Source organism: Lampetra planeri, chromosome 16 (assembly GCF_965212315.1).
Source record: "Lampetra planeri chromosome 16, kcLamPlan1.2.h2, whole genome shotgun sequence".
NCBI classification, from domain to species: domain Eukaryota; kingdom Metazoa; phylum Chordata; class Hyperoartia; order Petromyzontiformes; family Petromyzontidae; genus Lampetra; species Lampetra planeri.
Genome location: NC_136122.1, coordinates 1,205,111 through 1,218,382, shown reverse-complemented (window position 1 = coordinate 1,218,382; position 13,272 = coordinate 1,205,111). Strand labels below are relative to the sequence as shown.

Below are 13,272 nucleotides of genomic sequence, written 5' to 3'. Positions count from 1 at the left end.
CAAGACCAGGGTGCAAGACGCTTTGAAGCGGCGCTGGAAAGCCGTCCAGTCGCCCCCCGTGGCCACAAACTCACGGACGGTAGGCAGGTGCTTCCATAGAGACAGCGCTCCTGCACAAGCCACCGATGGTGACTCGAGTTTGGCGGGAAGAATTTCCTGCTCGGGCAATAAAATGGCTGTCGCTTGCTGCGCCACGCACACGTCGGACAAAATGGCGGCCGCCCGCGCGGGTGGGAACTTAGCCGTTTCCTGCGCTGGTGCAGCGGCGAATGTCGAGCCGTCCGCCTGCTGCCCTCATGCTGTAGAATCTCCGGCAGGCGCCGCGGACCCGAGCTGGCCGACCAGCTCTGCTGCAATGGAGAGCAGACCCGTGAGGCGCCCGGTGAGGTCGCGCCAGCCCTGTTGTATCCTAACCCTTCTTCCAAACTTGATATTTTTATATATTATCTTTTTACTTGATATATAATGAATGAAAACACCCCAAAGCGCAGTAAACTGCAAAACACCAGGTGTTGTTAAGTGATGAACTGGAGGAGGGCTGGGATGACAGAATTTGCAACCTTGCCTCAAGGAAGATAAATCCAGGGTGAGTGGTTAAACGAAGTGGGTCAGCTCAAGGTTGTGTTACACAGGGGAGGGAGCTGATTAACAACCCTGCCCGGCTGAACGTGAGGGGGCCTTTGACCTGAAATTAAGAATAACACTCCCAGAGCAGAAGGTTGGATGACCACAGTGAGACGAGAATAAGGGTGTTGTGCCTCTCTCAAGGCTGCAGGCTCAGCTGAATAACAAGGCTGCGGAGGTTACCAGGAGTTCGCGTTCGCCTAGTTAAGTCAAAAAGCTCAATAATTCTGTATTGCTATTAAAGTAACGTTAAAGTCGGAATTTAACAACAGGATAGGCTAAAGTTATCGATATTCACACCCACTCCAATTAAACCAGGCCACAAGTTACGCCTACTGAACCATCACCATCATTAAGTCAATATGAAATGTTATTTCCATACTTTAATATACAACTCGACCCAAAGCATATGACAATCAGAACCTTCCTAAGTCAAAATTGAATCGCACCCAGACAGGAGCGAATAGTCGATATAAGGTTGAAGAGGGAAGGAATTTAAGAGCACGGCGAACTGCAAACGTAAGCAAAAAAGCCGGGAACAACACACCAAGCCCAGCAACAGCGAGTCGGGCTTCGACAGGCCATAGAAGTAGGAATGATAACTCCCGGGGTCAGGGGACATCAGAAAAAGCAAGCAGACAAAAACCAGAACTGACTCCAAGGTTCAACCGCCCTCACCTACAAGGAGTGACGGAAATTAATGAGGCCTTGAGTTAACGGCGTCAGCTGGACAGCAACAACACCGGCGAGCAGAGACAGAGTGAGGCAAAGACTGCCAGGCTATGAAATACAACTTCATGTCAGTAAAGCCGAACAAGTTAAGTTAAAGACATCACAATACATAATATCGTACATAACATCAATGTTAACGCTATTCACCGTCAACTATATTCCGCTTATATAACCATGCAGACACCAAGGAATACGAATTCCTAGGATCAAGAAACTTACCCCTTAACCTAAGATATCGGAAATAAATTAATAATAATAAGCCTATGCATGAAAAGACAAAAGTAAAACTTATGAAAAGCCAGGATAGCGGGATAAATCACCACCAGGTCGAAATAAAATACATAATAAAAGAGCGATGTTAAACCCAGGGTCGGAGAGAAAGGGAGATCCCGGCCGTCTTTGTATCCCCGCAGCGCGGAATGGGAGTGTGTATGTGCTCGGGGAGGCACCTCCACTTGGGTTAAGCACCACGATGGGAAACGACACACCTTAGGCTACATACAGAATCATAACTGGGAAATGGTAAGGGACAAATGTTAATTTAAAACTTTTTAACCATGTCTTTGTGTGCTGTGAGGGTCGGAGGGAGTGTGCCCCTCCCTCCAGGTCGTGCAACACGGACAGAGACGCCTGTGAGACGATTTGTAACGTCTGTGTTTTGGTTCATGAAGAAGGCCAGACAAGAGATAATATTGCACCCAGACAGAGAGACGACTTCGAGGCAATTTGTAACATCTGATTGTTTGCGCATGGATTTTATGGAGGGAGTATGACAACGGAAAATACCGTGGGTGATGCACACAAGGACACGGACGTACGGACACACACATGGACACACCTACCTACGGACAGATCCTGACACAGCAAAAATCGAAAGAAACCCCGCCTTGTGGGCAGGACCCAAAGGGATTTTTCGGCATAAAATAAAGGACCCTGAGCATTGGAAACCAGTTCGACCAGGAGAGTCAACTCATCACGAGTGCGACCAACGGGTCGACTCATGAGCGAGCTCGACCGGAAGGGTCGGCTCGACTCATCAGCCGAGTTCGACCAGAAGGGTCAACTCACCAGCCGAGTTCGACCAGAAGGGTCAACTCACCAGCCGAGCTCGACCAGCGGGTCGGCTCGACTCATCTTCAGCTCGACCGAGCGGGTCGACTCAAGGGCGAGCTGCGACTAATGGGTCGGCTCGACTCTTCAGCTTCTGGGACTCAGCCGAGTTCAGACGGCTCTCGGGGCTCGACTCAAGCGGCTCCCCGTCTCCTCTGCAGGCGGGCAAGACCCGCTTGACAGCTCAACTCGGCCGCGACAGCCCAACCTCTGCGAGTCGAAGGTCCCTCTGCTGGCCGCCAGCGTCGCGGTTTGGCGACGAGGTGACGACCCAACACTGCACGCCAGGAGCGAGCTGTGGGCGCCACCTACCGACCGAGCATCCAAACCAAATTCCCCACGGCGACAGAGGAGCGACTAATACGTATGACGCGCACCGCCCCCTCACCATACGACCACCCGGCGTCTGTTTGACATAAAGAACCGACTCCGAACACTGACTATTGAAGACAACTCTTACCACTCAAACCCACTCGAACCCATAAGCCATCCGTGGCTGTGAAGAGAACACTAGAGACCGAGTGATGGCCATCCGTCGTTTATAAGAGTATTCGTAATTTTATCTTTAATATTTAGTGGGCTGTACTCTTAATCCCATAAATTCCCAACAGATCCATCAATACGAATTGATTCTTGGCACCTCCTTCCGCCGAGCAACGCTCACGTGGGGAGTGGTGGCCCACCAGATCCTTATCAGGTGATCTGGTCCCCAATTAGTAAATTTGATATAAGATAACGATCTTCGGAAAAGGAGCATCGTCGCCGGCCCTTACTCCGAGCCATTCTGTTGTCAGATAACCTGCCGATGTATCTGTTGAGATTGGTGCCTTTAAGAATAATAACTGTTTTGATTGTGTTTTCTTTATCGCCGTATAATCTTTCAAGTATCTTTCATTCATTAACGTTAAGGTTTTTCTTAGCATAGTATTTGCATGTTTTAACGACTCTCTCTCTCACTAACAACCATCGCGTTATGCGGGATCTGTGTGCCGTTGTCAAGTGAAATCAGACAATCGTTGATGATACTGTATTGATGCCGTATTGACGTTCCGAGATTGAGAGTTCGCATACTATATCATAGTTGAGGTTGAATTAGTAATAAATTGATTAATACAGAAGTGGTTGTGTGATTCTTTCCTGAACTATGCACAAGATCTGCTTCTGCGTTGAGATCTGAACTTGGTGACCTTAATAAACACACTAACACATACTCAGTAAATGTTAAAGCGATAACGGGGCGAACCGGGGACCTAAAGATAAGCGAGAATGAGACGAACCTAGACAACGATGCCGAGTTAATCTAAGTTAATCTTGCATACTTACACCACACCTGCATAACTACATAAGATTAATTGCCTTATTCCGATCGATAACCCACCCTCGTCACCGAGGCGGGGTCTGGTTATCATAACGACTGGCATTATCATAATTACACCCACTCGCATAATTACTACAATTACCTCTCGAATTGGCATAATTAAATGTGCATAATTACATAAATTAACATATTTCCGGATAATTACACATTTGGCCAAGTTTCATTTGATTACTATTATTTTCACTGAATATTCATAACCCACATATACAACATAATAATTTCACCCACGCACGCATACAACACATCAAAATTTTGATACCCAACATATACAACATAATGGGGGCTCTTGTCCGGGATTTCTCGCAGACAGTTTATGCATGAATTCAGGAACGAATCACTGTTGTGTTAATCAAAGTGTTGTGAACTAACGTTGCCTTGTGATTGTAAACGGGCGTAAAACAAAACAAAACGCGCTCTGAAGGGAAATACCAGAGTAGCAGAGTATAACAAAGACAGCTGGGCTGAGATTATTTGCTCGAGTTGAACTGACGCATCCTGTGATACAATTGTGTATAAGTACTCTGAAAAGGAATGTCAAAGTAACTCCTGCCACTTGAGATGATAGGATTAAGAATAATTTTTGAATGGGTGACGGGGTACGGGGAGCTCGTATTAAAACGTACCGACCAATCTGTTACAAAGCAGTACAGTCAGAGAGACATATGGGGAGGGAGCTGTATCGATAACACGAACACACCTCGGGGGAAACTAATTGACTGGATAAAATGTAACAAAGGCGAACACGATGCAAAAGCTGCAGAGAAGGCAGGGCAGGACTCATTCCTCCTCACACAGGCATACAGTCAGGGGTGGTGGAATAAAGGAAAATTCGGAAAGGAAACGGGAGAGAAATCGTCTCTAATAAACGAGGAAAAATGTCCTCACACCATCGTAAGGGAGGAGAAATCAGGGCTCGCGACACCAGCGAAACTCACAGACGTGGATCCACAGAATAAATATGGAAGTAACATTAAATCACACTCATTCGAGAGAAGGGATGGAGAGATACATATGCAAACAAAAACATGTGAGATTGACAACTTCACAGATAGAGGGAAGCAAAATGTTAAAGTAAAGTCGACAGGACGTGCTCCGCTAAGGGCAGAGGCAAAAACTGAAGGGAAATGGCAACACGAGCGACACGGCACTGGGCGCGCACACAGGAAATGCACACCGCTTAATCACGCCCCACACAGAACAGATAAAAGTGACGGATTGCCTGATGATAACTTGTTTGATGATGACGCTGACGGCGATCAACTTTCGGAATACTTTTTCAACAGTAAAACCCTTAAATTGATGGACAAGGCTCTAGTCAGAATCCCCGATTTTGACCCCCACAATAAGACTATGGATATCCACACACATATCGCGACAGTGGAAGAGGAGGCAATGATTAGAGGGTTGATGAGACGGGATGAAAAAGCGAGTTTGTTGAAACGAAGCTTAAATAAAGATTTTATCCCATGGGTAAAGTCACTACCACACAAGGTTAGAAATGATTTTAAACAACTGAGCCTGGCAGTGATTCGGAAGTTTGGAGAATATTCGACACTCACTGAGGGGTTTTATGCTGTAAAATCGATGACCCAGGGCATGGACCAAGATCCACGTGACTACCTCGTACAATTTAAAAGAGCGTATTACGCAGGCGATGTGAATCAATACCACGAAGGAGATAAAATGTGCAAAATTATGTTTTTTGAATCCTTGAGCCCAGAGATTACCGAAAGGGTGAGAATGGTTGTGAATCCAGAAACCGCATCCTTACGCCGCATAGAGAGCAAGGCGTACATGGCATGGTTATACAGAGCTAAGAATCATAATTCGGATCCAGAACACAGGGAGAGGGATAAAGAACCCAGCCTCTCAGAGAGGAATAAAAATCACCGAGCAGTCCCACAATGCAGGACGGAGCAAACAAACACGCACACATGGCAAAATAACCCAGAGAGAGGTTGGCACGAGAATGAGAGCGGCATAAAGCCGAACATGCAGAGGAATCGCAGGAGGGGGAGGTTCGGAACAGAACCATACCAACACCCCATGCCACGACACACACGAGGCCAAAGTTGCACACTAAGATGGCGAGATAACCATCCAGCGGGAAGGTACACAGACTGCGGAGGTATGGATGCGAACATGCAGGAGAATCGTAGGGGGGAGAGGTTCAGAGCAGAACCATTTCAACACCCCATCCCACGACACACGCAAGGTTCAAATTACGCACAGAGATGGCAAGATAACCACCTAGCGGGAAGGTGTTACACAGACCGCGGAGGTATGGATGCGAACATTCAGAGTAATCGCAGGATGGGAGGTCAAACACAATCGATCCAATTCCGACCAATTCCTCCACCGGCTATACCAGGAGGGAATAGAGGAATAACACAGAATGCGGTCCAAAGACATGATGAACTACCCATAGTGAGCGCGAGCGAGCGGCCAAGACGCGCCCCACCCGCCGAGGTATTAAACCCTGAGATCAATGGGAAATACAGGCAGAGTACAAGTGACAGGGCGGGCAAAGGCGTGGACAGTACTCCCGTAAATGACGCGCGGATCGAATACAAGGACAGGGTTGCCTTGAAGCGCGATCGGACAGTACAAAAACAGACAGCAGGGACACGCCCTGAGGAGCGCAGGCATGAGCCTTTGAATGGAAAATATCCAAGGGAAACCAAAATTTATGTGGATCGGAGTGCTAAAATGGAGACGAATGTCCATGACGTATCGGGAATGGTGTTGGAATCCAACACACTCGTAAAAACAAAGAGGGCAACATTACGAGGGACAGAATTAAATCGACACACTGACTCGGCAAATGTGCATGTAATCGCAGAGAGAGCGAATGCCAGTGATGACGGAATACCGAAGTTGGTTGTGTGCGCGAATTCTGATTATGTGCAGCACAATTTTACACCCCACACTCCCACGACGCGAGAGAGTGAGAGGGGAAATTACAAAAACGAACCGGAAAACCGTGATCGAATGATCAAAGTGATAAGTGGTAAACCAGACACTCGGAACTTGGTAAAAAGATTGCAAGGATGTAACACGAGGGAATTAACGCAAAAATGCGTTCGAAACCGCTACCTATCGTTTCCCAGGATTTAACAAAAACAAAAAAAAATTAATATCCGTCGGAGTTATGAGGGATGAGAACCATGTAACTGGTGATATCGATGTTAAAGTTTAATTCTTTTGCTTAATTCAAATGTAACCTTGTTAAGATTGTGATACATGCGCGCGCTTTGGAAGGAATGCGTTATGGATTAGTACCGATGTTTAACGTGGTGTTTTTTTTTTGCTTATTTCAAAAGTAACCATGTTACGATTGTGATACATATGCGCGCGTCGTAAGAATAACCGCCGAGAGTGAGGGCGGCTTATAGATTCATAACACAAAAAAGGGGCATTTACTTGGTTTGAAAATTCGCCAGTGGCCAAATCGACCCCTGATAATTATTCAAACGGCCGGATTGTTGTGTCTATTTTTTTTAATTAAGAACAATTCAAAAAAATATAATAATATTTTTAAATTTATATATATACCTTTTTTTTTATTAATTAATGAAAACAACTCACTTCTCCTCACAAGAACACCAGGAATCCATGAAACATGGAGGGCGGTTAAAATGTTGAGAGTTCGGTCACAAAGAGGTCATGGACATCCAAATGGACAAAAGATGTATGGACTAGCCTCCCAAGACATCTGGAGATATACAGATAAGGGCAGAATAATAACGGTTGAAACTTCGCGTTTCTTAACGTTTTCCGTACCGAAAAGTAGAAACTTAACAAAGATAATTAACCAACAAACAATAATTTTTTATTATTATATGTTTCCTACCTACACGACCTTCCAAAAAAATAAAAATAAAAACTAAAGAGTACGAATTCCAGAAAGCTTAAGTGGAAACATAATAACGCTTAACCTTAGGACATAAAAAAAATTTACTCAGAATAAAACACCAATCTCTGGGGAACTAAACTAATGGGCATATCACACTACGATAATGTGTAACATGTTTTCCAGGAAATGGCAGCCCTCCTGCTCACGCTCCTGCTAACGTACCTTGCCAAGCTAGAAGGGAGCCAAGGCCTGATGATGCCACCCAAGAATAACCGTAGAAACTATCTTTTAACGATATCTCCTATAACACGTAGTCAATAGAATAATTTCTCCCTCCCTTATCGTGTTACCTTCCTTTAGAATTTTTTTTTTCCTCCTCTCTCTTGTCACATATAACCATGTTAAGTTGTGACACGTACGCGCGCGTTGTAAGGAAATAGCAGCAAAACTTGAGGACAATCGATGGTTCATGATGGAAGAAGGGTATACATTTTTTTAAAAATAACCCGTGGCCATTTGACCACTGGTCATTTTTAAAAGGGCGGCATGTTGTATCCTAACCCTTCTTCCAAACTTGATATTTTTATATATTATCTTTTTACTTGATATATAATGAATGAAAACACCCCAAAGCGCAGTAAACTGCAAAACACCAGGTGTTGTTAAGTGATGAACTGGAGGAGGGCTGGGATGACAGAATTTGCAACCTTGCCTCAGGGAAGATAAATCCAGAGTGAGTGGTTAAACGAAGTGGGTCAGCTCAAGGTTGTGTTACACAGGGGAGGGAGCTGATTAACAACCCTGCCCGGCTGAACGTGAGGGGGCCTTTGACCTGAAATTAAGAATAACACTCCCAGAGCAGAAGGTTGGATGACCACAGTGAGACGAGAATAAGGGTGTTGTGCCTCTCTCAAGGCTGCAGGCTCAGCTGAATAACAAGGCTGCGGAGGTTACCAGGAGTTCGCGTTCGCCTAGTTAAGTCAAAAAGCTCAATAATTCTGTATTGCTATTAAAGTAACGTTAAAGTCGGAATTTAACAACAGGATAGGCTAAAGTTATCGATATTCACACATACTCCAATTAAACCAGGCCACAAGTTACGCCTACTGAACCATCACCATCATTAAGTCAATATGAAATGTTATTTCCATACTTTAATATACAACTCGACCCAAAGCATATGACAATCAGAACCTTCCTAAGTCAAAATTGAATCGCACCCAGACAGGAGCGAATAGTCGATATAAGGTTGAAGAGGGAAGGAAATTAAGAGCACGGCGAACTGCAAACGTAAGCAAAAAAGCCGGGAACAACACACCAAGCCCAGCAACAGCGAGTCGGGCTTCGACAGGCCATAAAAGTAGGAATGATAACTCCCGGGGTCAGGGGACATCAGAAAAAGCAAGCAGACAAAAACCAGAACTGACTCCAAGGTTCAACCGCCCTCACCTACAAGGAGTGACGGAAATTAATGAGGCCTTGAGTTAACGGCGTCAGCTGGACAGCAACAACACCGGCGAGCAGAGACAGAGTGAGGCAAAGACTGCCAGGCTATGAAATACAACTTCATGTCAGTAAAGCCGAACAAGTTAAGTTAAAGACATCACAATACATAATATCGTACATAACATCAATGTTAACGCTATTCACCGTCAACTATATTCCGCTTATATAACCATGCAGACACCAAGGAATACGAATTCCTAGGATCAAGAAACTTACCCCTTAACCTAAGATATCGGAAATAAATTAATAATAATAAGCCTATGCATGAAAAGACAAAAGTAAAACTTATGAAAAGCCAGGATAGCGGGATAAATCACCACCAGGTCGAAATAAAATACATAATAAAAGAGCGATGTTAAACCCAGGGTCGGAGAGAAAGGGAGATCCCGGCCGTCTTTGTATCCCCGCAGCGCGGGATGGGAGTGTGTATGTGCTCGGGGAGGCACCTCCACTTGGGTTAAGCACCACGATGGGAAACGACACACCTTAGGCTACATACAGAATCATAACTGGGAAATGGTAAGGGACAAATGTTAATTTAAAACTTTTTAACCATGTCTTTGTGTGCTGTGAGGGTCGGAGGGAGTGTGCCCCTCCCTCCAGGTCGTGCAACACGGACAGAGACGCCTGTGAGACGATTTGTAACGTCTGTGTTTTGGTTCATGAAGAAGGCCAGACAAGAGATAATATTGCACCCAGACAGAGAGACGACTTCGAGGCAATTTGTAACATCTGATTGTTTGCGCATGGATTTTATGGAGGGAGTATGACAACGGAAAATACCGTGGGTGATGCACACAAGGACACGGACGTACGGACACACACATGGACACACCTACCTACGGACAGATCCTGACACAGCAAAAATCGAAAGAAACCCTGCCTTGTGGGCAGGACCCAAAGGGATTTTTCGGCATAAAAGAAAGGACCCTGAGCATTGGAAACCAGTTCGACCAGGAGAGTCAACTCATCACGAGTGCGACCAACGGGTCGACTCATGAGCGAGCTCGACCGGAAGGGTCGGCTCGACTCATCAGCCGAGTTCGACCAGAAGGGTCAACTCACCAGCCGAGTTCGACCAGAAGGGTCAACTCACCAGCCGAGCTCGACCAGCGGGTCGGCTCGACTCATCTTCAGCTCGACCGAGCGGGTCGACTCAAGGGCGAGCTGCGACTAACGGGTCGGCTCGACTCTTCAGCTTCTGGGACTCAGCCGAGTTCAGACGGCTCTCGGGGCTCGACTCAAGCGGCTCCCCGTCTCCTCTGCAGGCGGGCAAGACCCGCTTGACAGCTCAACTCGGCCGCGACAGCCCAACCTCTGCGAGTCGAAGGTCCCTCTGCTGGCCGCCAGCGTCGCGGTTTGGCGACGAGGTGACGACCCAACACTGCACGCCAGGAGCGAGCTGTGGGCGCCACCTACCGACCGAGCATCCAAACCAAATTCCCCACGGCGACAGAGGAGCGACTAATACGTATGACGCGCACCGCCCCCTCACCACACAACCACCCGGCGTCTGTTTGACATAAAGAACCGACTCCGAACACTGACTATTGAAGACAACTCTTACCACTCAAACCCACTCGAACCCATAAGCCGTCCGTGGCTGTGAAGAGAACACTAGAGACCGAGTGATGGCCATCCGTCGTTTATAAGAGTATTCGTAATTTTATCTTTAATATTTAGTGGGCTGTACTCTTAATCGCATAAATTCCCAACAGATCCATCAATACGAATTGATTCTTGGCACCTCCTTCCGCCGAGCAACGCTCACGTGGGGAGTGGTGGCCCACCAGATCCTTATCAGGTGATCTGGTCCCCAATTAGTAAATTTGATATAAGATAACGATCTTCGGAAAAGGAGCATCGTCGCCGGCCCTTACTCCGAGCCATTCTGTTGTCAGATAACCTGCCGATGTATCTGTTGAGATTGGTGCCTTTAAGAATAATAACTGTTTTGATTGTGTTTTCTTTATCGCCGTATAATCTTTCAAGTATCTTTCATTCATTAACGTTAAGGTTTTTCTTAGCATAGTATTTGCATGTTTTAACGACTCTCTCTCTCACTAACAACCATCGCGTTATGCGGGATCTGTGTGCCGTTGTCAAGTGAAATCAGACAATCGTTGATGATACTGTATTGATGCCGTATTGACGTTCCGAGATTGAGAGTTCGCATACTATATCATAGTTGAGGTTGAATTAGTAATAAATTGATTAATACAGAAGTGGTTGTGTGATTCTTTCCTGAACTATGCACAAGATCTGCTTCTGCGTTGAGATCTGAACTTGGTGACCTTAATAAACACACTAACACATACTCAGTAAATGTTAAAGCGATAACGGGGCGAACCGGGGACCTAAAGATAAGCGAGAATGAGACGAACCTAGACAACGATGCCGAGTTAATCTAAGTTAATCTTGCATACTTACACCACACCTGCATAACTACATAAGATTAATTGCCTTATTCCGATCGATAACCCACCCTCGTCACCGAGGCGGGGTCTGGTTATCATAACGACTGGCATTATCATAATTACACCCACTCGCATAATTACTACAATTACCTCTCGAATTGGCATAATTAAATGTGCATAATTACATAAATTAACATATTTCCGGATAATTACACATTTGGCCAAGTTTCATTTGATTACTATTATTTTCACTGAATATTCATAACCCACATATACAACATAATAATTTCACCCACGCACGCATACAACACATCAAAATTTTGATACCCAACATATACAACAGCCCTCTCCGACTGGCGGCTGCAAGGGGCCGACGTCCCTCTCCTACTGCTCTGCAGTCATCTCCGCCTCGGAAAGCATCACCAGAGTTCCAGTTTCCGGGGCTGTCGAGGGGACCACATCTCCGTCGTCCTCATCTCCAGAAGACACTATCGGTGGGTTATTTTTCTTGGCCGATTTTGACGTGACGAATTTATTGTTTTACTTTAGCACTTCTGACGCCAAATGTAGTGACTAATTCGGTGACGATAAGGGTTGGAGGCACTTTATTAACAAGAACCATCGGGGATTAGATTATACAAGATTATACAAGAAATATCCCAAAACAATAGTATTCATGCGAGTGTATAGATTCGGAAAATACATGCTTAACAATTGGTGAAGTAGGACGTCAATGAATGAATTGGTAAGATTATGCGATGAAAAGAAACAAATGACTAAAATACTTCTAATGACCGTATTCATGCAACTTACGGGACAGAAGAATGCTTCTCAACGACCAGTTAATACTTAGCACACCACCTTGGAATGTGAAACATTACACAGCAAAACAACCTTATTCGTACTGATATGCGCATTGTGTGTGTGTGTGTTGGAGCGGCAGTCACCACGAGGTCCAATAGTTATAGCAATTAGTATGGTTTGAGTTTGTCCATGTATGGTCTCTGCACATGGATTGTGTTACCACCTGTGGCTCTGGGGTCCCGACAGCGGTGGGTGGCTTGCGAAGTTTGTTCCCGTTGTACCAAAAATACATCAGGTTCCCAGCAGGGGGCGTTGGGTCAGCGAATGTGTGTCGGCACAAGGCGTGTGATCCACTCGGGCTGCGTGCACGTCAGGCACTGTCCACAGCTGGAGTGGCTGTCGAGTCGACACGCTGGCGGCTCACTGGTGGCGGCGGCGCCCGCGCTAGCAGGGAATCAATAGGTCAGGCTCAGTCTGCAGCGGTGTGCACATTGGCCACATCGCCAGATAGCGTTCACAGCTCGTCCGCCGGGCGGCAGCGTGTCACCCCCTTTGGCACCAGGCACGGTTGACCCTTGCAGACTGAGGAGCGGCTGGGAGCGACAGGAGTCATCGTGTCTTCCCCCCACTTCCTGAGAGTTCTCCTGCAGTTGACCTGCACGTGTGAGGGCCGACGTCGACCCCACCGTCCTCGCTGGGCAGGTGGGGCACGACGGCCGCCCCCTCCACTCCCTCCTCCACCACGTCAATCAGCTCCCGCCGGGCCCCCGCGCTAGCGCTCTCTCTGAGGGACATGGCTACAGTGCTGGCTCACCGCTGCACGGAGTTACTCCGCACACGCCCAC

The 13,272-nt window shown here is 46.5% G+C and overlaps 1 protein-coding gene across 1 annotated transcript in view; it reads left to right on the top strand.

Annotated features, from left to right (window-relative positions):
* The first annotated feature begins 2,965 nt into the window (after nucleotides 1-2,965).
* The window catches only part of LOC144722906 (synaptotagmin-2-like), a 46,703-nt gene continuing 36,396 nt past the window's right edge, over nucleotides 2,966-13,272 (top strand). Inside the window, exon 1 of the mRNA XM_078601322.1 lies at nucleotides 2,966-12,117. The gene's annotated coding sequence lies outside the window, so the exon portion shown is untranslated. The remainder of the gene's footprint in view (nucleotides 12,118-13,272) is intronic.